The sequence below is a fragment of the Rhea pennata genome, chromosome 1 (assembly GCF_028389875.1).
Source record: "Rhea pennata isolate bPtePen1 chromosome 1, bPtePen1.pri, whole genome shotgun sequence".
NCBI classification, from domain to species: Eukaryota; Metazoa; Chordata; class Aves; order Rheiformes; family Rheidae; genus Rhea; species Rhea pennata.
This window is the reverse complement of record NC_084663.1, coordinates 200,652,796-200,678,179: the sequence shown is the minus strand read 5'-3', so window position 1 is coordinate 200,678,179 and position 25,384 is coordinate 200,652,796.

The following is a 25,384-nucleotide window of genomic DNA, read 5'->3' as shown; positions in this document are numbered from 1 at the left end:
TGCAGCTCTGCTTTTCATATTCCTTTGGGTCCAAAACAAATCTGCCTGGGGTGTCAGATGGGGTTTGTACAGATGCAAGAGGGAGAACGTGGACTTAGTGTAGGGATTAAATTTACTGATTTTTTTTTTATTGTTGTTGTTGTTGTTCCATAAAATGTGATAGATTTAATCTGACATTATCATTTAAAAATTGTCTGGTCTAAAACTGTCCAGTATCTTTCTGTAGTTACTGGAGGCAGAGAAGCACATTCGGGGTTTTTTTTTTTCTGTATCCCAAGTATCTTACATTTAGAAGGGATAAGCCATCTTCTGTGGGTTCCAGTGTCTGTGCCAGTATACTGGGAGTGCTCCTGGTGTATCCAGTCTGGCATGCGCCCTGGCTGTGCGCGGGTGCCGTCAGAGGTGGGAATCCTGCACAGGCTTGCTTTGCACCCCAGCCCCATGATAAAGCAGCCAGGCGTGCAGCCTGGACAGTGACTGCAGCTTGCCCCCCATCCGTGATGTGGCTGATTGGGGTCCTGGGACCAGGAGGTGGGCGACAGGGCCCCTCAGCAGGTGTCAGAGCCTGCCTCCCACCGCTGACTGTCATCTCTGTGTTGATGAGCAGCTGTGTCAAGGTGCCTGAGTTTTACACAATTAGGTTGCATTAATCTCACCTCATCTATAAAAGTTAGAGATCTTAATAGTTGCACATAGGCACTGTAATACCATGTATGTGGTATGACAGCTCTGGAGTATGATTTCTGTTTCAGAAAGTATACATATTTAGGAGGTATGTGAGCACCTTTTAAGGTTAGGTTTATCTGCCAAATAATGGTGGAAATAAGCATGTGCTTATTGAATTGAAGCCTCAGAAAACAGGAGGAAGGACTGCATGATTTGGCCTGTAAGTAACATTTGGTAGTGCTTCACTGTAACTTTTTATAAGCTTCAGTAAACAACTCTGCCATGGCTTTGTGATGCCAGAGAGTAATCCTGAAAGCAAATTCTCCCCTGCTGTTTCAGAACTGTTAAATAACTATTCTATAATTTCTCTAAGGGAAGAACTAGAGTGTTTTCTTAAGTGTCTCCAGCTCAGGCACTGCATAGCAAAATGCTTTAGAAAATGAATAATAGGTTCCTGACCTTCCACTGCAATCAGGGGAGAAGGTTGGGGATTCAGAGATGCCACATGCTGAGCTGGTGGCTTTCTACAGCTAGCTAAAGGAAATGATAGCTATATGTTAGCATCTGGACAATTTTAATGTCCTGGAGTATATGTGATCATGTACGGCTGTATGTAAGGCATCTTCATCCATTTTCTTTTTTTTTTTTTCAGTGAATGGCTAGTTTAAACTAGATTCAGTCCAGAGATCAAAAATTAGAAGCCAGGTATGTCCTTTCCTAACAGGCACCGCAGGGGACACAGCAAAGACTGGAAGAGACAGGCTGTGGCCACGCCAGTGACAAGGCCTTGGTTTGAGCAGCAGCCCAAGGGGTTGTCAATGCTGTGTAACTTAGCACAGACCCAGATACAGTTCTGGCTTCTGCCTACTAGCCTTCTTCCAGAGCCCAGGACTGGTTGGGGTGTTAGCAAGGGCCAGGGATCATTTGTAAGAAGCAGTTCCATGCTAGTTGGCTTCAGTGCCATGGAACAAGCCAAGGCAAGCCAAGGCACCTTTACTTTATTAGTAGAGCTGTAGCTAACGTGCTCTGAGGATGCTTAACATGTTAGGCTATCTGGAGAAGTTACCTTTACCTGGCATTTAGTTACGCTAGCTTCTGATGGTGATTAAACTAGAGCTTGGCTTTCCTCAGGGAACAGTTATGCTGCACGCACATGGTCTTTCCATCTCAGGACAGATTTCAGCAGTGGTGTGGCATGTGCCACACTTGGTAAGTGCTTTTGTGGTGAGGCAACCACCAAAAGGTAGGCTTTTGGGGTCACTTTTTCTTGAAGCAAGGTATTGAATTGCTGCTCATGGCTACATTCTACATGCCAAAATACATATTATGCAACTTACTTGAATGACTGATAGTTGACCCTTTCTAGAGCCATTATGGCCATGTATTTATAGGCATAAGTAACTGATTGCATCATTGCCTTTCTGCATTAATATGTGATTGTACCAATTAAATTGACAACTGAAGCTGAATGGAGTGATTTACACAAAGAGAAAAACTGCATCTGTAATTATGCCAGATCACAAACATCTGTGCAAATAGGAGATCTGTTTTTAAAATTGTTATTTAAGGTAGTTATTTTTCCAGCTTGGCATTTCTATTGCATAATGTGAACTACGTTTAGTAGTGTATTGTTTGCTTATAAATGGTTATAAGATACTGAAAGCTTATTAGAATTGCATCATATAAATCACAATCCAGAGTATATTCTGTAAGTGATTAAGAAACTTGGAAGTGATATTAATAATTTATGCTATTTACATCAAGTATGTGGTTTACTAGAAAGTATTGGTTCATGCAAGTAGCAAGATAAGGCACTGATATTTTAATTCACATCCATTGTATTATTCTAGCTAAATGAATAACACTGAGATGCTGAAGGAATAAGTTGCCATCTATCAAATCATATCTGTCTAGCAAATCCTGAAAGATATAGCAGTAAATAGTTCACCGGTGCTCAAAAGTAAGATAGTTAACTGTAAAACTGGAAATACATCTCTGAAGGAAAACAGGCATTTTATTAACTTTTCAGAAGCTGATGTTATTATTGATAATCCATTCTAAGGGATGATTTAATGAGCTAATATTATAAATTAAATTAATTTAATTTAGCTAATATCATAAAAACTTTCTATGCCATGGGGAAAAAAATCTAGCCCATATCCAGAGAAGAGAAAGGATAGGGAGTAGGAAAAGATTTTTAAAAGATGAAGAAAAATTATGCATTTATCATATCAGCTTTCTATTTATATGATTTCCTCCTTCATAATTTCAGCAGTAATGCCTGAGTAACTTTTATTTCATAGATATTTCATTCTGACTGGGATGACTTTTAATGGTATAAGACAGTGAATGTAAGATTTGTTCAGTTCAAAGGCCTTGAACATAAGGGCCAAAGATTTAAATCCCTTAATTAACTCTCTTTTACACATTGATTTCAGGTTTGTTGTCCTGGTTTTCAAAGCCATGGCCAACTCTACCAGATTGACACCTCTTATCTTACATTACTTTGTTTTTGTTTCAACATCTGCTCTGGTATTCATCTTACTGTCTTCAGATACCTGAAAATTCGTTGTTTTAGTCTAAGCTAAAGTTGTCTAGGCTCCCTCTGAGTAATGGAGAGATGACTCCAGAATCTCATGTGCTCTATACTTGATGCTTCTGAGAAAAAGTTTCTCTCAGAAGGTGCTTCGCACTCTCCCACCCCCCTGCTCTACCCTAGATGCTACCAGAAGCCTCAGAGCTCAAGTATAGACATCCTGTGGGCTTTGAGGTCCCTCGTACACAAGGCAGCCTTCTCTGCCAGGTGGGGAGTTCAGGTCTCCTGTAGCTTTTGCGTCATATCTGCAAGCCCTGTGCAAACAGCCTTGTTACTTCAGAGTGTCTCAGATGACTGTAGCCACTTACCCATGGGTCACAGACTTGTGGCATAGATCTCGACTGGTTATAATGGGAGTTTAGATATTTAGCGTGTTGCGTCAGTTTACCTCAGTTTAGGTATCTTAATTTGGAACTGACTCCCAAACAGCTGTTGTCAACAGGCTCATTGACACTAGAGTAACTCACATATGAAAAATAAACATTTTTTTTCTGATACTATTCATATATCATCAGTTTATCATTCTTTAGCTATACTTGTAGTTATACTTGTAGCTATACTTGTACTTGTCTCCAGATCACAGAGAATGTTTGGTCTTGCAACCGATCTTGTTTACTTGTTTAACTTTTCTTTTTCTTTCTTTTTCTTTTTTTTTTCTTTATTTTTTTTTTAAACATTTGAGCTGTTAACAGCCTTGGCACATAAAGGAAGAGCTGATTTTTGCTGATTGCATAAAGGTGGGAATCATGCTCAACATAAACTAGTAGAGGGATATCATAATGGAAATTGGATTTGCTAGAAGACTAGAGTAATGGAAATGGGAAGAAACGTAATAGTACAAGGGGAAAGTGATAGAACTATGTGGAACTTCTTGAGGGAGAAAAGAGTGATGTAGTTCATTGTCTTCCTTAAGAAAGATGGCCTTGACATATGCTTGTTTAACCCATTCTGAAACAACTTCTTCCCTTCTTCCTTGCTATTTCAGCACTTCACTATCTTCATCAAGGGAAAACGTCTTTTAAACCCTCTTTGATTTTTTCTTGATACAATTTCAACTTTGTGTCAGTTATACTAGCTGTCATTAGCATGAAATACAGATTATTCCCCTCTCCGTTGCAGCAATCATTTGTTATCAGATACTTCCTTGGCTTTCTCCTCTGTAGGCCAAACAGTTCAATTTTTTTTCAATCTTTCTGATTAAGTCCAGTTTTCTAGTCTTCTCACCTTTCTTGTCATTCTCCTTTGGATTTTCTTTGCTTTCCTCTAAACTGAGCCCAGCATTGCAGCTGCCTAGGCACAGAAGGATTGCTTCACTCATGTGGACTGTTTCCTTCTGTGCATCCTGGGGGATGCTGCTTTTCTTCACAAGTGTGACACTGTTGACTAAAGTCCAGCTGTCATCTACTATAACCTCAGACTCTTCTCTGAAGATGTTTCCTAACCAGTTGTTCTCTATCCTATACTGAGTGGATTACTCCTGCGCAAGTGTAGAACTTGGTTTTTATCCCCTTTTGAATTACATCTACTATTTCCAGTTTGTCAGAACCACTTTGAATTCTTATTCTGTCCTCTGGTGTACTTGCAATCATTCCCGTTTTCATATGGCTTGCAAATTTCCTTTCATTTGATTACTGATAACTATTTTCAAAACACAGTTAAAAAACAGTCTGTATTTTAGTCTAGATAATATGTATGTAATTTTGTTGTGAAAAGTATCATATGAGATACTTAAAGTCTAAATTCCTAAACAGCAGATAACATGTCTCGACTGAAGCATCTGCTATTTATGTATACACAGTTGCAAAAGAAAATTGATTTAACACAGACTGTTCTTGGCAAATGCATGATGGCCATTTTTCATTTCTTTATTATTTCTGCATGTTTACAAGTAGAATGATTAATTATTTACTTGGTAATTTGTTGGGAATTTAAGTTAAAGTGATCAGTGTATAATTCCTTGTCCCTTATTTTTTTGCTTATTTAAAGATCAACGTTATATGCAACCTTTCAGCATTCCCGATATTTCATCACACTTTCCCTCTGTGAGTTCCCCAAAATAATCATTAGCATCTCTGAAATTGCTTCAGCCACTTTAAAAACTATACTGCAATGAATTTCATCAGGCCAATGAACGTGAGTTTAATACAAAATTCTAGTAGAAGCCGGGATGTTATTGGGGGCAGTGGATCCCAAAAGATGAAAAACATCAGGAAGAGAGTTGATAGTATGATAGCCCTTTATCCCTAAGCAATGATGCTACAAAAATGCAATTTTATGTCTGGAACATAACAGAAGAGGTTTGGCTTGGCTCGGCTTGTTTTGCTTTCAGGAGAGACAGGAAAGTGTTAAAGTCATGGTGAAGCTGCCCAAAAAGTCCCTTGCACGATTCTGTTCGTTCATAAGGGGGCAAGTGCTGGAAAGAGTTACTGGTGTGATCAGGGGAGTGGAGCATCTGTCCAGTCAGAGTTTTTCACTGTAGATTCTCTATTCTAGAAAAATAAAGGCAGAAAGAGGATAAGATTGCTGTTCGTGTTACAGATATCTGTAATAATTAAGACAGTTACAGTATGAAATCACAGAGATTTTACATACTTTGGTCACCATGTCTGTAGCTATTACTTTTCTTAGCACAGCTGCTTTTGATTAGGTGGAAATTAATTGATTTTTCCATCATGGCTTTTTGAACCTACAGCTCTTTAAAAAAACCCTAATTGGCAACCTTGATTGATTGACCCAAGAACTTGAAGAAAGCCTCTCCCATAAAAAAAAAAAAAAAAAAAAAAAAAGAAAAAAGAAAGAAAAGAAAAGAAAAGAGAGAGAGAGAAAAAAAATGAGAGATATTGAGATCATTTGAAGTCTTTTCTCCTTACCAACAGCCAGGGTAATTAATATAAGTTATGTGCAGCACATTTATCTAGATTATAAAACATGGGTGGCCGAGGAAAAGAGATCATGTATTGCTCTATGTTACAGAAACTGCCACGCAGATTAATGATTCTTGGAAAAATAATGATCAGAAAAATGATAAAGATTCTTCTTTCCTATAAAGACAGATACAGACAGTTTAACCTGCTAAAACAGCATTGCCAAATAGACAGGAACATCTGTTTGTGCTGGTGTGACAAGCAATGGTTTAAAAGACACCAGGTGCCAGGATTATGTACCACTAACAGATCTGCTTTCTAAGTCCTCAAGTTCCATGCTGGCAAATATCCAGAGGGATAAAACTAGGAGATAAATTTTCTGTGATGTGAGTGGCGGGCATTTGTTGCATTTCTTTAAATTCAAGGTGTGAAATGTTCCAGGACTGCTTTGACAGCAAATAATTCTTTTTCCTCTTAATTATAGACTAAAATTTATCTCTTGACTAGCTCAATATTGCTGTTAAAACCAACTTACCCTCACCCTGTCATGTTGCATTAATGTAGTCTCTGTGAATAAAGACTAGTCTTGCTAGAAAATATGAAGACGATAGATATTTAATTTTATTCGGTATATTTTGACAAAATATTTTACAAGAATAAGATGATTGATTTTACTAATCAATAGAAGAAAATGTAGGTACAGTCTTGGTTCAGTTAACTCATTTGGAATCAGGAACTGAAATCTGCAGTGATTATCACTAGTGCTGCACCAGTGGGGTATATTTACTGTCAACAGCTAGGGCTGAAAGATCACAATTCCCAATTACACAGTATTATTACAGTTCCTCCTTACTTTCTTTTGCTGTGATGTAGCTATGAACTTATTCAACTGCATTATCCAGCAAGTAGTATGGAAAACTGTTCTTGCTGTGGAGATAACCCTTGCTTCCAATCTATTTCTGCTAAGAAAGTATCTAGAGGAACAGAGTTCTAAACATCTTTATACCAGAAAGTTTTTTTCTCAAATTGGAAGGTATTCAGAGGAGTGGTACCTAAGTGATTAAAGGGCCAGGGTAAATGATTTATGAAAAAGAGATTAAAATAGCTTTATGTACGTTGCTTGGTTAAATTGCAATTACTCTGCCTTTAATAACGATCTACAAGTATTATTTGAGGAACATATGTTCTTGGGAAGGAGATGAATTGTTTGCTGTTATCCAGGGACCCATAGCTAGAAATAGTGCTGCAAGAATCATACAAAGCCAATCACTGAGATGATATTTGTGATCCCTTTAGTCACTTAAAATTAAGATTCATGTGAAACCAATTTCCTTGACAAGCAAGTTCATAGAATATTCACATCAGAGTTTTCTTGTGCATGCAGAGTAATATCTGTGAGCCTAGATATTCTGAAACATCACACAGCTGAAAATCATCTTAAAATTTCTTTGGATTCAAAACATCTGCTGAGGAGGTGGAAGCACTAGCGAGTGGCTAGCTAGACATAGCAAGTGGCCAGCTATGATTAGGTCGCGTTCAAAGCAGTAATGGATGAACACTTAGGGAGGGGTTCCCAGCAAAGATTAACCTGGACATAGGAAGCTCTATCTTTAGCTAAGGTGAGGAGGAAGAGAGAGACAGACAGACTGTCTAGGAGATATAATCTAAGGTGCTCTGAACTGTCTTCTGGAGTAACTTCTCTTGTTCCTCCCTATGCTCTTTTGGCTCCCCAGGCTTTATGAACACCCCACTCCACTGTCTGAAACAGGCTTTTTTAAAGCCGTTCAACTGTGTGAAGACTGAACTTTTTTTTTTCAACATTGCAATCATTGCCTGGGAGCATCTGTCAGGATTTATACAGATGTGACTGTTACTCAATTTATATCTTGTTTCTTTGAGGGTCTTTTAAATTAAATGGACTGATCCTATGTATTTGATAAGTGATGTCTGGAAATTCTGACCATTTTGAGTAGCTGGGATTTGCTTTGAGGTCTCCTGGTAGTCTTAGGACAGTACCTTTTAGACTTTTTACCTAGTAAGTTTTACTGTTCCCCCTTTTTTCTTCTTTTCGCTTCAATGATGTCTAAACTGTGGCTTAGTAGAGGTGGAGGGCTGCAGTAAAACCAGCAAAAGTTCCTCTTGGCAGTGAGTGACACCTGGAAGCCCCTGGGTACTTTCCAAGGTGGTTCAAGGAGGACATCTGCTGAAGAGGGAACAAAGAAGATGGAAGAGAGAGGAGTCAGAGCACAGTCAGCCCAGTGATTCTTGCAGGACAAATTGTTTGTTCTTATAGGTCAGGACCAACTGTTCCTAAAGGCATAGGCAGCTTTTATTCATCTGTTTGCCCTGCCCCACTTGAAAGTGTTTTGACATATATAGGTGTTTACCTAAACTTGCACCTCGCCAGCACCGTATGGTATATAACAAGAATCCTTTTAGTTATGTTTCTGATTCAGAACTGCTTCACAAAGATTTAATCATATGTTCCTCTTTACGACGTATAACTGCTTTTCTGAACTTGGGGCAGCAGGATTAAATGGGGATGAGTTACCAGAGCCCTTTGCTATTAAAAACCTGCCACTGTACAGTGAAGTAATCATTACTGCCAGACCCAGGGATAACAACTTGGATCCTTGTTGAAATGTAACAAAATAAATGAGATTCAAGATTTTATTGCCTTATGTGAAAACTAGTTTCACTGTTAAGAGTGTTCTTTATTAAGACAGGTACTTAAATGTAAAATCTTGGAGCAGGCAAGAGACAGGTAGTCTTTACTTTGATACAGTTTCTTGAGTTGTAAGTGCCCTGAATTTTACATTGAGATAAATAGCTAATGTGAATTTGAATATTTTATAGTGAGATTGTAAGTTTGTAGAGACATAACCATTGTCTTTTTTTAGACCTTTCTGATAGATAAAAGGAACCTTAATTAGAATACAGAATAAGAATTTATACCCACTTCAAAGCTCTTTTATACTGCCAAAGTGGAGATTAGTGGTGTTTGTGTAAATGACAATCAGGCCAATGTGGGTTTGAACTGTTTTTTGATGTATAGAGAGCATCTTAGTGGAATTATGCTGTATGGAATTAATTCTCGTGTCTACAACTACATTAAATTTTGTATGATTAAATCTAGAGAAGTTTTGATCATTTTTTTTTAATTGTAATTTTATCTTGCTTTCCCACCAGTTGTCAGGTGGAAAACTTTATTTGGGGAGGAGGGAGATATTTTGCTTGATTTTAAATAAAAGAAAATTTGTGGGGAAAAATATCAGACCTTTGGTTTCTGACCTGATCAGCCTCTGTGTACCTTTGTCAACTTCATAAAATATTTTCTCTAGAATAGCCAGTAGAAAGAGAAGACAGTAGTTTTGCCTCTATATACCTCTATATATACCTATGGCTACACAAAGTGAAACATGGTACAGAGTCCCTCATGTAAAAGTGACCTGTGCTGGTAAGTCACAAGGCATGTGGTGGGGCTGCATGAACACATCAGCTTGGGTCTGGAAATACTCAGCGTGGCAGAGTACCTGGTTCAGTCTGTGCTGTGGCAGTGTAGGCATCTGTGAAGCACATCACAAACCAGGTAGTGCAGAGGGGGCTTGCCAGGACCTCTCTGCCTGCTGTTGCTGACCTTACTGCAGCTGCTGTCTGGAACTGGCGGGTTCAGGAGGAGCTGAGACTCTTGTTTTCCTTCTAAAATTCCTCATTGCTACAAACTGCTCCCTAGTGCTAGAACACTAGTCTTAACATTTGCTTGTTTGCTTTGGCCTGCTGCAGCTGGTTTCTCCTTTCTGACGCTTGCCTCAAAAGTTGTCTGCAGCAGGGGGTGTCTTCTGTTGTTCTTTACCTTGAAAGTTGTCTAGGGCAAGGGGTGGCCTCTTGTCATTCTTTGAATGCAGTGAGACCTCAATATTTCAATGAGATTTTGAGGTCCTGCAGTAAGAACATGCTGATAATTTCAGTGTTCTGGTTCCTAAAATAATAACTGTTTTTGGCAATGTCCCAGGCATAACAAATACAATACAAAGGATCAAGTTAATATCTGAACTAGAAATTAAAGCCATGGTTTGGCTCATAAGGGGTCAATCTGAAGGCTTATTAGACTGAGGAGCCATTAGTTATTCTAGAATAAAAGAGATATGAGATTGTAATTATTGATAGTTTAATCTCTTGCACTTCAACCTCGTATGGTTTCATCTGGTTAGAACAGACCTTTTTTTCGCAGTGCATCAACTACATGGCCAAGGTCATTGATTCAGGCCAAGATAAACTCAGTGAGATACAAGGAGCAAAGTACATGTTCACTTTGAGCAGGACCAGCAGAACATGTAAATTTGAAGTGATATTTTTGTGCTTTTGATGGCTCTGAGGACCTCACACTGGTAGCTAGAAGTCTTAGAAACTCCTCCATGAGGCTTAGAAATTCATAAACAAGGCTATTTAGCCTGGAAGATATGTTGTTGCCACTGCTATTACCTGAGCACCTACTGACAGATTCAGATCCCAACATGCTTCTGTGCAGCCACAGAAGAGATCTCCTTCTCCAAAGAGCTTCAGATAATATTGAAATGAAATGTAGAAGAGAAAGAGTGCAAGCAAGCAGTGAAATTTTACCATCATAGACTGAGTAGATACCTACCCACTATCATATGTTTTCAGGCATGACTTTGAAACTTTGAAGAATAAGGAAATAACTTTTAAGGGTAAAGAAACTGCTTTGATAATATTTGTAGGAAACGTCACTCAAGAATGAATGGCAGCACAGGAGAAGGCATGGAGATGCTCATATGAAAATTTAGTGAGAAATCATCTTGGAGAATCTGGAAAATCGAGATCGGCAGTTTGGTGGAATAAAGAGGGAGCTGCAAACATCAGCCATGTTGGGGGGAGTGAACCTGCAAGATTTGGGCAAAAGAATGTATCTTGCCGTTCTTGAGAAAGGAGATCTTAATAGGCTTTGGGCAAAGTAACAGAGTGTAAGTGGAAAGGGAGGAGGGTCCCAGCAATGACAGAGGGGTCCTAGCTACCCTCAATGTCAGTCCCAACTGCAGTGCCTGCTAGAGACAAGGGAGCTGTAATGTGTGTTGAGCACCTGCTTGCCCTGAAAGGGGCCATCTAGTGTGTAGGCACCTGCACACTTTTGGAAGTTGATCCTTCCTAGATACTGCTACAATGCAAGGCTCATTTTATTCTCATTTTTTCTGTGCTGTGCTGCTCTTGTCTTTCCACTGTCTTCTCTACTTCATTTTTTTCAAATGGGGATTTGTTTGTATTTGGGAATAAGTCTTGGGTTCTTTACAGTGGAAAATTCCCAGAGACTGAGTTGCAGGCTCTGAGGGACAAAGAGTCACCTCTTCTTTCTGGGTTTGTGCCGCTTCTCCCACTGTGAAATCCTGGCCCGGATTGCAGGGACATCCACTGCAATGCCAGCAGCGTAAGTCTAATTACTTTAGTCATGACCAACAGAGACTTGGAGTTCTAGGTGGGGTTAGGTGTGTACAAGATTCAGTCTGAAAGTTATTTTAACTGTTCTTTTTTTCCATCATGCTGCACTTGCAATATTGTCAGAAACCGTATGTCAAACCCTCTTCAAGGAAATTTTTGTATCTGTTCTCATCCTTTTAAGACTGAGATTTAAAATGAAAATGCTGATTGACACTTAACCATTGCAATCCTACCAAGCACCATTGTAAACTAAAATAGATAGGGAGATGCATAAAAAGGCTTTTGAGTAGCTGCTGTACTTCTACTTTTCCCAGATCAGACTTTTACAAGTTGTGGTATTGATTTATTTTGTATGCCCTGGACTTTGGCAGCATATCCTCACTTGAATGATTTGCCATCAATAGCTGAACAAATGCTTCACATGTACAAGCCCATATACAGAATAAAATTTTAAACCATTCAGTAGCAAATAACAGTCATATTAATACCAAGAGGAGAAAAAGGAAATATTGATTAATGAAAAAGCAATTTTAAATAGTTTTATTGCAATGAATCTAAACTAGGAAAGTAATTTTCCTCAGCATGGAAATTAACCTGTTTTGCTCTTGCAATTAAAAAATTAAGGTGGATTTCAGATTTTTATGAAAATTACCTTGACAGAGTAATTATATAAAAAGGGGAAAGGAGGAGGAGAGAAGAAAGTATAGATTTGACCCTAAAGTCATCTCAACGATCAAATGATAATTGTAGGAAGCAGTCTGTTTACGAACCATCTTTTCTTTTCTTGAATTATAGGCTCATTATTTCAGCACAGAAGTAATTTCTAATTTCTCTGACTGTAAACAACACTTTTGCTTGAAAATGTAACTCCCCCCACATACTTGCATTTCAAATGTATGTTGAACAAATTACATGGTAATTTAATTATGCTGAACTTTTACAAATCACCTAAATAAACTAGTCCTGCAAGTCCTTTTAGTTTTCATTGAATCCAGTTCCTCTAAAGGTGAACTGTACTGCACAGGATAGAGATGACTAGACTAGTCTGGACAGCTGAAAGCAGTTAGCCAAGACGGCAGGTTATATCCAGACTGATTAATCCAGGTGAAAAGCTGTATGCAGAGACCTCTGCTACAACGGTTAGATTGCTTCCAGTCCTTGATGCGGAGTTGGCTTTGGCACCTAGGCACTGTCTCTGTCCTGAAAGACGATGACTTGGCATTGCTTGCCACACTGTCCCCACGACTGTGCAATATTTTAATAACATTTGCAAAGACAGTCTCTGTCACTTTCTTGTCTGAAGAAGCAGTTTGATTATTTAGTGTTGGCTTTGTTTGTATGTGTGATGGAGTTTGTGTATTGGCCTGAAGGTGCTGCAAGAAAGATATATAAACATTTGTCTAATGCTGTTTTGAATGCAGCAAACTGAGAAGAACAGAAGGGAACTGGAAAAAGAGGATGCATATTAGCATGCGTATTGGCACAGACTTGATGTCAGCTAAGTCCTGGGAATGCCAAAGCCCAAGAAAGTTTCTCACAAAATTATGGGCCCAGTTCTATGGTCCTTATGTAATTTAGTCATGTTTAATAGGTAATCCATCTCTTTGGGAATCACTGATCTCTGGCCATACACAGTCGGTTACACAGATATAAGTACACACAAAATGTACATATTATATATATTTTCCAAAGTACAAGAGAAAACTCACAGCTTTCTTAAAGAAAGTGGGGAAAGGGAGGGGAGTAAGAGGATGTCAAAACCACTTTCTTCTTTACCTTGGGAATGTAATGGAAATTACCTTTCTACAATAGTTTACAATTACTGAGCAACCTTGGAAGTTCAAGTAGAAAATCAATTTACAGCTTTTGTGGACAGATGCATAAAATTTCTACTGGCCACAACAAATAGCTCTGCGTACTAAAATATATCTTATCTTTAAATCCTATAGACTTCATTCCTAAAAATAATAATAATAATACAATTATTCTAAAATTTAAACATTGACCTTGTGATTTGGAAGTGGGCCATACAGTGAGCACCTTTTAGAGAACAACACACAAGGTAAAATACACTATAACACATTAATATCTTACATATATATCTGCACACCTTTGCGTGCAGGAAATCAAGCAGACAGAAAATGACTGAGCATTTTAAGAAATGAAAGTCTTAGGGTTTTTTGAAAATTCAGCATAAGAGCTTCATTCATTAAAGGCCTTTATTTAGTAGAGGGCTGGAGTTCTTTGCTTTGACCAGACTGACCTTCTGAGGCTTTATCTTCTGCTGTAGCAGTTCTTGAAAGAGTATGAAGGCAGAGGTTATAATTTCATTTCCAAACTGCATCTGGAAAACAACTACTTTTATGTTACTGTACTGACAGAATACCCAATCCCATTTACTCACAGCTATATTTATGTGAGTTTCTCTTGAAGAAAGGAAAGTATTTCCTATAGTAACTTTTCAAAGAGTCTTTTTTTTTTTTTGTTTAGGGTTTAATATGTCTTTCTACAAATGGTACAATTTTGTCATTTTTACATTCCAGTTATTGGTTGTGCTTAGCAATTAAAATACAGCCCCTAACTTGTAAAGATTTCTCGAGCTCTTAAGTACAAAGTAGCCCAGTGTACCTTAGTATTCAGGCAACAGTAACATTGCCAGAAGCTGCTGCAGGTAATTACATCATATGAATATAATCCTATATTACTTTAGCAGAGTATCAAAGACACCTCAAGATTAAATCATGTACCATCTCATATTGTTGAAACAGCAAACTCCCATATACTGTAATTGCTTTAGTGGTGCTTTAGTATCTCTTTTGTACCATAAATGAGGAAGTGGAAATAAAAACCAAGTCCTTGGTTGGGACTCGGTCTCTTAAAGAGGTAGTGATCTTTCCATGTGATGGATGTTCCTGGGAGGGTGTACTGTGAATCCAAGACATCCCCTCACAAACTGCAGCTCTTCCTTAATCTGATAATAGAGAATCACTTGAGGAATCAAAATGCCAAACAATAAAAAGTCAAAGTCAATTAAAAATGTAATAAAAAAAAAAAGGCAAAATCTACGTAAGAGAAGTCCTTTAGCCTCACATTTGCCTTTTTTAAATCCTTGATTGAACATCCTTGGTAAGGTATTACTTTGGCTATAGAGTGTTTGATTGCAATGTGTTGAAGGAAGTACCACATACCACATGCACTTGTTCTGTCTTTTCACTTCCTTCTCACTTCCCTTTGGATATCTAACACTTCAAGGTTTTCCTCTATAGCCTTTTAATTTCTATTTCTTGCAAAACCTGTGATGATTAGAAAGTTTATTTCCATCTTTTTTGCCTCTTCCTCCTTATATTTTCACATTTATTTTCATTACCTGAAACTCCTCTCTAACATGTATGGAATCACATAATACTCTTTGATAAACAGTTTTGCTCTGTTCATTGTTCAATTTTCATTACCTTACTAAAGATCAGTGACTCAATGTTATATAAAATGCTGTATTAAGTCTATCATAATTAATTAGCAATTATTGGTATATCAACAGTTGTCATTCAGCCAACTAGCATCTGGTAGACCTATGTCCATGCTGCATACTACAGAGTTGAAATTTTTGTCTATATAAAAGCCCATTGTGCAGTTATCAAAGCCAATAATTGCACTGATTTCATGGGGAATAGTCTGAAATTTGGCATGAAATCTTAGATATGTGGATAAGTTCATTTTTCTCAAATGTCATTTCTCAAATGGCAAGATGCAGCTGGAAGATGCAGTGAATCCTGTAATGTACTGTGCAATATCAATGCAGTTACTTCATGTCACCACTCTTATTGAAATCGGTGCATTATATGCAGTTATGGAGGATTTACTAGATGTCCAGATAATTTAAAGGTTAAAAATTTTATCTGTTTGTGGAAGAAATCTGTTCTAACATATGTCTTATATCCTATTTCTTAGCCCGATTTAAGAGAAAAATTCAGGACCAAGGTTACAGCTGATTTAAATTTAGGGCAGCTATTTTGGTTTAATCAGAGTTGCATGGCTTTAACAAGAGGTGGGAGACCACCTTAATTACCATGCAATTTTATTTACTAGTCAGGAAATCTGATTCAAATGAAGTTGGAATTTTAAAGCTTCCAGGAGCCCTATGTGATGGAAATTGAAATTTTGCAGTGACTGTAATAGTCTTAGGTTCTGTAAATGGCAGTCAATGTTATTTCCATGCCAGAATGAAGTGGGATCGGAAAGTGGTATATAGACATAAGCACATGGCAAAAAGAAAAAAAAAAGAACATTACATGAAACAAACAAACAAAAAAAAACCCCTCCAGCATCATACACTGATAAACTGTTTCACATGGGAAATAAATAGAAAGTTATATTGATATTACATGCAGATGCCTGAAAACTCTCTGGCTCAAACAGCAGAATTAGACACACATGGCTACTTAAATCAACTGAATTTTAATGCATGGCTTAAAACAAACGCATAATGACCATACCATATCAGTTATGTTCCAGCTGTCTCTGGCTATCAAAGCTTCCTTTTCCTGACTTTAGGGATTGGTACCTCACTTTTGAAAGGCATATTCAAGCGAAAGGAGGTTTCTCAAAAAATTGTTAGGAATATTAAACAAAAAGAATTGTACTTTGATCACAAAGTAAAATACAATGACAAGTAAAACAGAGATGATCTGTTCATAGAGGGCCATCTCATTCTCTTTCCTTACATTTTGTGGGGAGGAATAGAGGGGCTTACATCTTGAAAAGTACCCTATTGCCTAGCTCTGCTGCTGTTTTTTAAGAGTTCTGCCCAGCGGTTTTGATTCAAGCAATTAAGGCAGACAAAAAGGCAGTGAGTGAATGAGTGAGTGAGAGTGAGGGGGGCAGGTGGGCATGGGCAGTGGAACCCTTTCAGGACAATACATTTTATGGAGTCAACACAAGAATTCTTGCATAGTGATAATATATTTGACTATGGAGAGGCTGTAGTTACATATCTGAGAATAAAAGAAAGCAAAGTGCAGATGCATGGGATCTTCCTTCTCTGATGGTGCAGACTTACTGGTCATGATCCTTTCCGTTTTTCAAAACTGCTAATCTCTGCCTTGATTTACCAGTGAAGCTTAAGGAGTTTTTGTCTTTTTCTCTTCCAGTTTGCATCCTGTTGCAATACCTGCCAGGGCTGGGTGACCAAGTTGTGGCTTATTTCTGCTCATCTTCACTGCATCCTGCCTTGTAACCTTCTGAGTTCAGGGGATGCCTCAGGATACAGGGCTAGCAGTAACCCTGTGTGTTACATGCCTTTTGTTTTTGAATGATATCTCCATGAAAAAGGCTGTTATGCCTCATAGTGTTTTAATGGTGCTTTCTGCCAATATATAACATTTATTCCATTTTACATGAAACAGAAGTAAATAGAATGGAAAGTAAAAGCTTCCAGGCTTAATGTCAATGAAATCTTCTCAGAACAATTATCTGGTCCATGAATAATCATATTTAGTCTGTTTGACCTGATAACACCATTTAGCTACATCCTATTTGGATCACTTAGCTCATGGAGGCATAAAGAAAAAAAGAAACATCTGAACATGAAAATGGAGGCCAGATGGCTCTAAGTAATATGTTTTCAATATGGATAAATACTTCTCATTTTCTATGTCTTAGACTAGTGTAAATGACACAGAATAGTAGTAGGAATCAAGTAGTATTAGCAGCCAGTATTTATATCCCAAAGTGCGAGTCTTTTGACATGGCCAACCCATATGCCAATCAAGGACAAAAATAGATGTATTAGAATAGGTAATGGGAAAAATGCCCAAAAGATATTGAGATTGCTTTGAAGGTCAAAGCTGCCTTTAAAGGTGGAACAGTGTGCACTGGTAAATTCATAGAAAAATTGTATGCTTGGTAAGGCTCTTTGCTATATGCACTACCTTCCTACTTGCATTACAGTTTCACTACAGTTTTAACACAGACTAGAGCAATGCACATGCAACATTGCTTGTCTTCTTTAGATGTTCTTCCCTGTTATTTAAGCATGCTCTTGCTTTGTGCTAATGCTTCGCTTACTTGACCCAAATGACTACAGCCATTGGCTTGAGAGACATTCTCAGACTCCAGTAACTTTTATTGTAGAATTGCACTAATGTGGAAGGACTCATAGTTGGAATATTTGAGATTAGATCTTGTGCTATGAGATGATGATGATAGTGACAATGGTAATAATAGTTTATAGAGGCTGATGTTTATGAAACAGTGGCATTCCAAGAGTAAGCAAGCCAGTTAAAAAAATTAAAATAGTAAGATCCTCACTAATGAATAAATTAAAACCAAATCTTTTGCACAACTTTAAAAATATAATATTAACAGTTTGTATAGCTTTTCTAACTTTTTCCAGGAGAAGATATATTAACATAGTATCATAAAGCAGATTTTTATGTTAATTAGTTCCTAAATTTAATGCAACTTAGCAACTTACAGAAGATTCATTTTTCATATTTCCAATATGCTTACATCAGGAAAGACATGGAGAAAGATGTGTTTGCCATCAAATCCCAAATACACAAAGTATTGTCTACTTTTCAGACCATACTCTGTTATTAGTCTTATTGTGTGCAGTATAAGCAGTGTCCAACAATGAGACAGAGGCAAGGATATTTGAATTCCTCCTCACTGCAGGCTGGGAACATTTTTGGTCAAAACAGAAAAACTTGCTCTGCTGTTGTCTATAGAATTGTCCTGATTTTACCTTGTTTCTTCGTAGTATAAACAATCCTTTCAAGAGTACAAAGTGCTTTTATAACAATTTTTTAAATGGAAATGACCTCTCCCCTTCCTTAGCCTTCCTGTTCTTTGTTCAGCAGGTGTCAGCCCCCCTTTCCCTCAGATGTTCCAGCTGACGTAACTGCGTGCAGAGCTAGGGCAGGGGTAGTAAGGGCACCCTTTTGTAAGAGGGTAGCTTCACCCTTACACAGTTACGAAATCAAACTCTGTGATGTCAGGTGTATATTTCCATTTCCAAGTAGAGAATGGGCCAGTTAGTCTTTGTCCACAGCCCTTCACAAGGAAGCTCTGTGAGATGCTGGACACGTTCAAGCTGTGGGAGGTTCTGGAGGGCCGTGAATCGCTCCCCTGGTTGAGGTGGCTCTTAGAGAAAGGTGAGCTAGTCCAGCAGTCTGCAGGGACGTGTGAATTCAAGAAAGGTTTTCAGACTGTAATTCTCTCTCATCTAGGTTCTTGGAGAAAGAGGAAAAACTGCATTTTCTTTTGGGCATTTCTTACTAGTGCACAGAAAGTTGATGTTGGCAGTCCCTTAGGTGCCTGGATTTTCCTGTTTGTGCGCTTGAAATTCAAGTGTTTCACTGAGATTTGTGTGTCCTGTAAGTTGTGATGTCCAGCATAGCTTGTGAATTTGGATCCACAGATGCTCATGAAATGTATAATAGTGCAGGAGAACCTGAAGGGGCTTGTCCAACATCCAAAGCATCAGACAAACTCTGCCAAAGGATACTTAGTCTTATAAAATGTGGGAACAGCTACAAAAATGCTAATTTGCTCCACTGAAAATCCCTATCCATTGATAATGTCATTAATACTCTGGAAAGCAATAACTTAACTGTGACCAGCTAATATTCCTTGTTTTTTCTCTTTCTCTTTCTCTCTCTCTCTCTCTCTTTCTCTTTCTCTTTCTTTCTTTTTCTTTTTCTTTTTTTTGCCACCTAATAAACCAGTGATATTCCAAAGACACTTTAGTGCATCTCTTTCTAAACTTCTCCATGTGCACATTTCTAGTCTAAACCAGGAGTAAGTTAGCTTTTTAGTTGCAGAATCAAACATTGTATAAATTCCTCCATTCCATCTCTAATTATCTAAATTTTTAATACACTGTCAAAAAATTGACACAAAAAGGAATGACATCTTATCCTAAGCCCTGAGCTGGAGTATTTTATTTTGCTGATGTGAATCTCTTAAGTGTTTTTTTCAAAACAACTGATATTGAAAGACCTTTTTTTGCAGGACATCTAGTCCTGCACTATCATCCCTATAGGTTGAAACATCCATAAACGGTTGCTCCGTAGTTCAGCCTTGCCTTTATGATATCACAGTGTTTCTACGGTATCTGTGAGTAGATAAACTAGTTTTTATTAAAAAAGACTGAGTCATTTACATTCAATTTATAAGATGTTAGCCAGCTTCCTGTTTCTTTTTCTTCACCAGTTCTTTGGATGTCTTATTTCACTCTAATCATTTGTCACTTTTAAAGTACCTAACTTAAAATATATCAGAATTATGGATCTGAAAATAGTTTACTTTAGTTATTTAAGCTGCACCATTTAATTTCATAGGCCAGAAGGAAATGATATAAGTCTGTATTTGTTCTCTTATTGAATAAGTATGCGAGCATTTATCAAAGAAACAATTATAGAGGCAAATTTAGATGCATGAAATTGAAATTTGTTTTGCCATGAACATAAACTGTGCACAGAAATTACCTTCAGGTGGATGAGGAAAAGCATAGCTGTAGGAGATTCAGCTACAAACATGAGCCTGTATCTCACTGAAATTTTATGCAATATCATTTTAGCTTGACTGTCTATTCTGTTGGTTTCATTTTCCCACATCTGAAATATTCCCTGCTGCATCTTAAGCTTATTAATTCATATATTCCACTCATTAACTAATGACTAGAGTTGTGGGGAAAAAGAAAACCCAACATTTTTGCTGGTTTAGTTACAGAGTAAAGAACTAAGCAGGGTAGCACAAATGAATGGGGGAAGGGGAAGCAGTTTAGATTAAACCAAATATTGGATTCCTCCCTTGCTCCAAGGAAAAAAACTGACAAATCGGATTTTGCTCAAACCATTCCAAATGAAATAAAACAATATCTGATCAGTGTGGCTCACTTGAGAGAGCTGCAGAAAAAACAAATACAAAAGTGAAATTTTCACAAGACCGAGAGGCTGGTGGGGATGTCCCTTGTTTCTACGATAGCTCTGTGCTTACAGTGTGTATCCAGGAGGTGAGGCACTTGCTTCTGTTCTCACCTCAACATGTAGAGTCTGATGCAAACCTCGTTCCCCATTCAAGGGAGCACTGGGGCTGCTAAGCAATTATAGCTTTCTGGGGTGGTATCCTTAGTGTTTTCTGATAACATTGAGCCTTTCTCCTATTTATTTAGGTGTTCATTACACTGAGAAGTGAAAGTTTCATACAAGAATAAGCAATACACCGAAAAAAAGGCATTATATCATGATTCTAAATGTACCTGATGTCAGATTATATCAGAGTTATTATTACTATGATATGCAGTGTACTCTTTGTTGTATCATGCTTATACAATCTATACAGTAGGAAAAGCTGAAGTACAAGAGCCCTAGCCAAGCGCTCCAGCCTTCAGCAACTTCAGCCATAGTCCTCTGACTTTCCACCGATCTGATGGCCAGGCAGGGCCAAACTCAGTGATGCCAAAGGAAGGGACAAAAAGAGTGAAGAGAAACTATGGGATTCTCTGATAATAACTCAAGGTTAGTACTTCTGCTGCCTGTTTGATACAATTGGGACAAACTGAAGGCAGCTATTTGAGTTATCACAAGAGAATACAGGATAGATTTTTTTTTCATCTACAAAATACCAGAGTATTCCTAATATGTTCTTGCCACTTCTTTAGATATCATTGATCCTGTCTTATACATAAAGCCTAAATCCACTCAATTAAGGATAACATAAGAAAGGCTTATTTAATAACTGTTTTTTAAAACCTTATTACCTGTTAACATTTCTTATGCAGCATTGAACACAACTTACAGCATGCAATATTAAAACCTAAGTATTATGTTTTTCCTGCCAAAATTCTCCTTGTTGGAAACCTACTGAAACACAGGGAAAAAAACAAAACAAAACAAAACAAAACTGAGAAGTCTTTACAAATGGTAATAAAGATTAGAAAACAGTACATTGAGGTAATGGGAAGCATTTAAAAAATGGAGTGCAGTGTACTATGGAAGAGAACAGTTTCTGCCTTTAAAATCCCAGGTCCTATTGAAGGGCGTTAGTGTCATTGTGACTTAGTAGATAGCCTTCTGCCTCCGGGGCTGAAAGTTTTTGGCTCAGATCCATTTAGTGCATTACTGGAGAATGGTGCACATCCAGAGGTCATGCTTCATGTGAGATGTTAAATGGAGGTGGCCACAAAATATTTCCACTTCTTCCAGTCTCTTCTTCCTGTTCTGTTTTCAGACACTGCTCTGTTGCTTCTTGGAGTACCAGAGTCCACTCGAAAGCCAAGGTTATTTCTGAAAACAATTAGGATAGCATCCCCTTTCCCATGGAATTTCTATGCCTTTTGCAAAGACACAGATCAAAAAAAAAAAAAAAGTTCTCTGTCCTAAGTATTTTTATTATTCTTCACTATACTGTCTAGTATAATGGTCATTAATATCACAAGTGCTTCAGCTTCCCTTCTGCGATGGGGAAATTCTCCAAAGTAATCCCTGTCCTAACATCTCTTCCTCTCTCCATGAACAGTGTCTGTGTAGATTAGGTGTCATGGGTAAATCTAGGAACATAACATAACATAACATAACATAACATAAGGTACTTTTGTTTCAGTCTTTCATTATTTTGGTTCATACTCCACCTCCATAATTACAGGGAAATTCTCATCTGCATGCATTGCCCCAGTAATGAGAACAGTTAGGACAGTGCGGGGAGGAGGGCGCTGAAGTCTCTTTGTTGCTGCTCCTGAGAACCTCCAATGAATGTTTTTCCATATATTCAGTGAATTTTTCAATTTCACAGAAGAAATCAGGTTTCTTTTAATGTAGAGAGGAAGCAGAGTGTATGAGAGCTCCCTTATTTAGGGGTTTCAGAGGATGGTTTGGATTCTGGTATGGTCTAGAGCTGTGGGAACTTGCCTGGCACTCAGTGAGAGGAGCCCAGGTTGCAGAGGGGCCAAGACTGGAGAAGGCAAAGGTCTCTGGTCTGTGAGCTGATGGCTAGAAGTCATCCAGATGCACCACCCCAGGAAGAACAGGACCTTTCTATAAAGTCAGTTTTAGTTGTGTGGAGTCCTTCCATGTAATTATCCAGTGCAGAAAATGTGAAAATCTGTGCCAGCAGTTAGCCTGCTGGGACACACAGCAGGGAGGAGTGTGATTAACAGGCAAACACAGCACTACACAGCAGGCAGCCTGTGAGGGCTCAGCTCAGAGAGAGAGCTAGATTACTTCACGAAAAACCTTGTCCTAGCCTGGAAATAAGAAGTGAGTGTATATGCACAGCTAATGCCAGGAAAGAAAGTTTAAAAATGCAAAAATGGGTTTAAATCTCTGTTAGCGTTTCGGGGGAAAGGAGGGCATGAGAAGGGTAAGGATAAGAATTTGATGGAGAAGAGGTAAGTACAGCAGCCCTCTGGCCCAATGCTTAGGCTTAAGATTAGATTTAAGAAAGCCAATATCTGCTTCTACATTGACTGCTGACCTACTACTTTACTTTTGGATCCATCATGTCTTTATGTCTCTGTTTCATTTCCTCTTTCATCTCCCTTTGTAATTAGAAAGTATTTAAAGCAGCAGCAGACCCTAAGAGCTGTTTCTTTGTACACAGCCAAAACCAGCCAAAACCTTGTTATAACTGGGGTTGGCAAGCAATGCAGCAGTATGCATTTGACTAAGAACAACAGCAAATAACATGTAAATGCGTTCAAAAAGTTTTCCTACGCTTACCATGGACATTCCCAGAGATAAGTAGTATGACATGGACTTGGGTCTGACTACCACCGTGTAAAGCACGAAAGCCCTGTCCCTGAGTTGGCAGATTGGCTGGAGTCCTATGTATTTTAACTTGTTCTCCTGACTTGACAGATACTATTCATCTCACTTGACCTTAGGGTCTAGGTCCAGTTGCCAAAGAAGAAATGTCTAGGCCTATTTCAAGATGTTGTACAGTGTCAATACAATCTGAAGAATGCAGATGTATGGCACGAAACTTGCAGATTCATGACTTTCTGAAAGGGCAGCAGGAGTCAACAGGGTATACTCCACAGCACCTAAAGTGACACAAGACATCTATGTCTGGTTAACTAAATTGTGCACTAGGAATCTATATGTGAAGTAATCATCCTGGTTTCCCTTAACAGTGAAGTTCTAGTGGAAGAAACTTTATTGACTATCTCAACATACTTAACCTAGACTCCACTGACTCTATTAATCAGATCTCTATTGACTATAAAAGGCCTGTGATGACTACAGCTGTAGACATCTTTGCTGTAGACATCCAAACTGAGTCAAGAAAAAAAGAAAAAGCTGATTTTACCACACTTGCTGAACGATGGAGAACTAGCTATGTAAGTATTGCTGAGGTGAGGATGAAAGATGGGCAGTTATTCTGGAAAATTGTCTATAATTCTTGTATTAGGGTTTGCTGCTAGTTACCTGGAAAGACATAACAGCTCTAATTTCACCATGAGAGAGAAAATGAGGTGAAATTCTAATTTTCAAAATGTATTTTCAAGTTCCCTCCATGAAAAAAATACACATATACCTTTCACCTGTGAAACTTTTTGAGTGAGAAAGTTCTCATGAAAGGACATATTCTCGATCTCTATTTGAAGTCTGGCAAGTTATTTGATCAATGATTGCAGCACATCCATGGATATCACAGTATTAGATATTTAAATGAGATAATGCTGAAAATGCTTTGGGCTTGATTCTCTACTAACTTCACCTAGCTACTGCACGAATCTGAGTTTTGATTTCATTGCCATTAAAAATGACATAGGGTTAGAATAAGTTTGTGATTGTTATCCTGAATAGCTCATACAGACTGAAACTACTAGGGAAAAAATATACAATAATCCAATAATGGACATTTTCCTTGTTAGAAGACCAGTAGTAAATCATCATACCACTTCTTAGTCTCTTATTTGTTCGATAATATCCTGTAGGCCATTTAGATTTTTATTTCACAAACAAGCCTGTTAAGAAGCGCAAATTATGCCTGCAAGAGCTTCATACTACAATTCTGTTCTCTCTTCTCTTCCCTGTGTACCTAAAATGCTAAATAAAGTCTGAAGGCATAATATGCAAAGCTATACACAGTATGTTAGTCCGCTGAGTCATTTCCATGACCGTGCAGAAATGGCAGACAGCTTGCTGGCTGTTCAGGACCAAATGCAACTAGGACCATTTCCAGTCCTTACAGCAGAGACTAAGTCATCTGCGCTCACCAGACACTAACAGAACTAAAGTGCATTTCAGTGTGTGGTGCATTTCAGTGTACAGAGGGAGATGTTTATGTTTGTGGCCCGAGGAAAAATGCCCATTGTTATTTAAGTTCTGTACTTTTTGCCAAGTTAAGCATGTGTGGTTTGTTGCACAGTTCACTAGCCAAATACTTCTTAAGCAAAGAGGGAGCTTCCACTGAGAACGGGCAGGGTCACAGTTGGGTTAAAATTATCTTAATGTGTATTTTCACATATATTGCTGTTATCAACATAGTCGTTCCAGATTTATGCCGGTATAACTTAGTTTTACTTACTGATTAGAGCAACACAAGACCTCTCCACCTCACATGAAGGTCTTTTCCAAAAAGCCATCTGGGATCAGCCTTCAAATCTAAATGTTCTTCAGTAAAAAAAATCTCAGGAAGGGATTCTGGGAAGAACAGAAACCTTTGCTAAAAAGCATTTGTGCATCTTCCCCACCTACTTTGTCACAGAGGCCGGACTCCCCATTTTCCTCCTTTCTGAGCAACACAAGGAGCTTTCCCTCTGGCCTATACAGTACTCACAGATAGTGACTATCAAACATCTCTG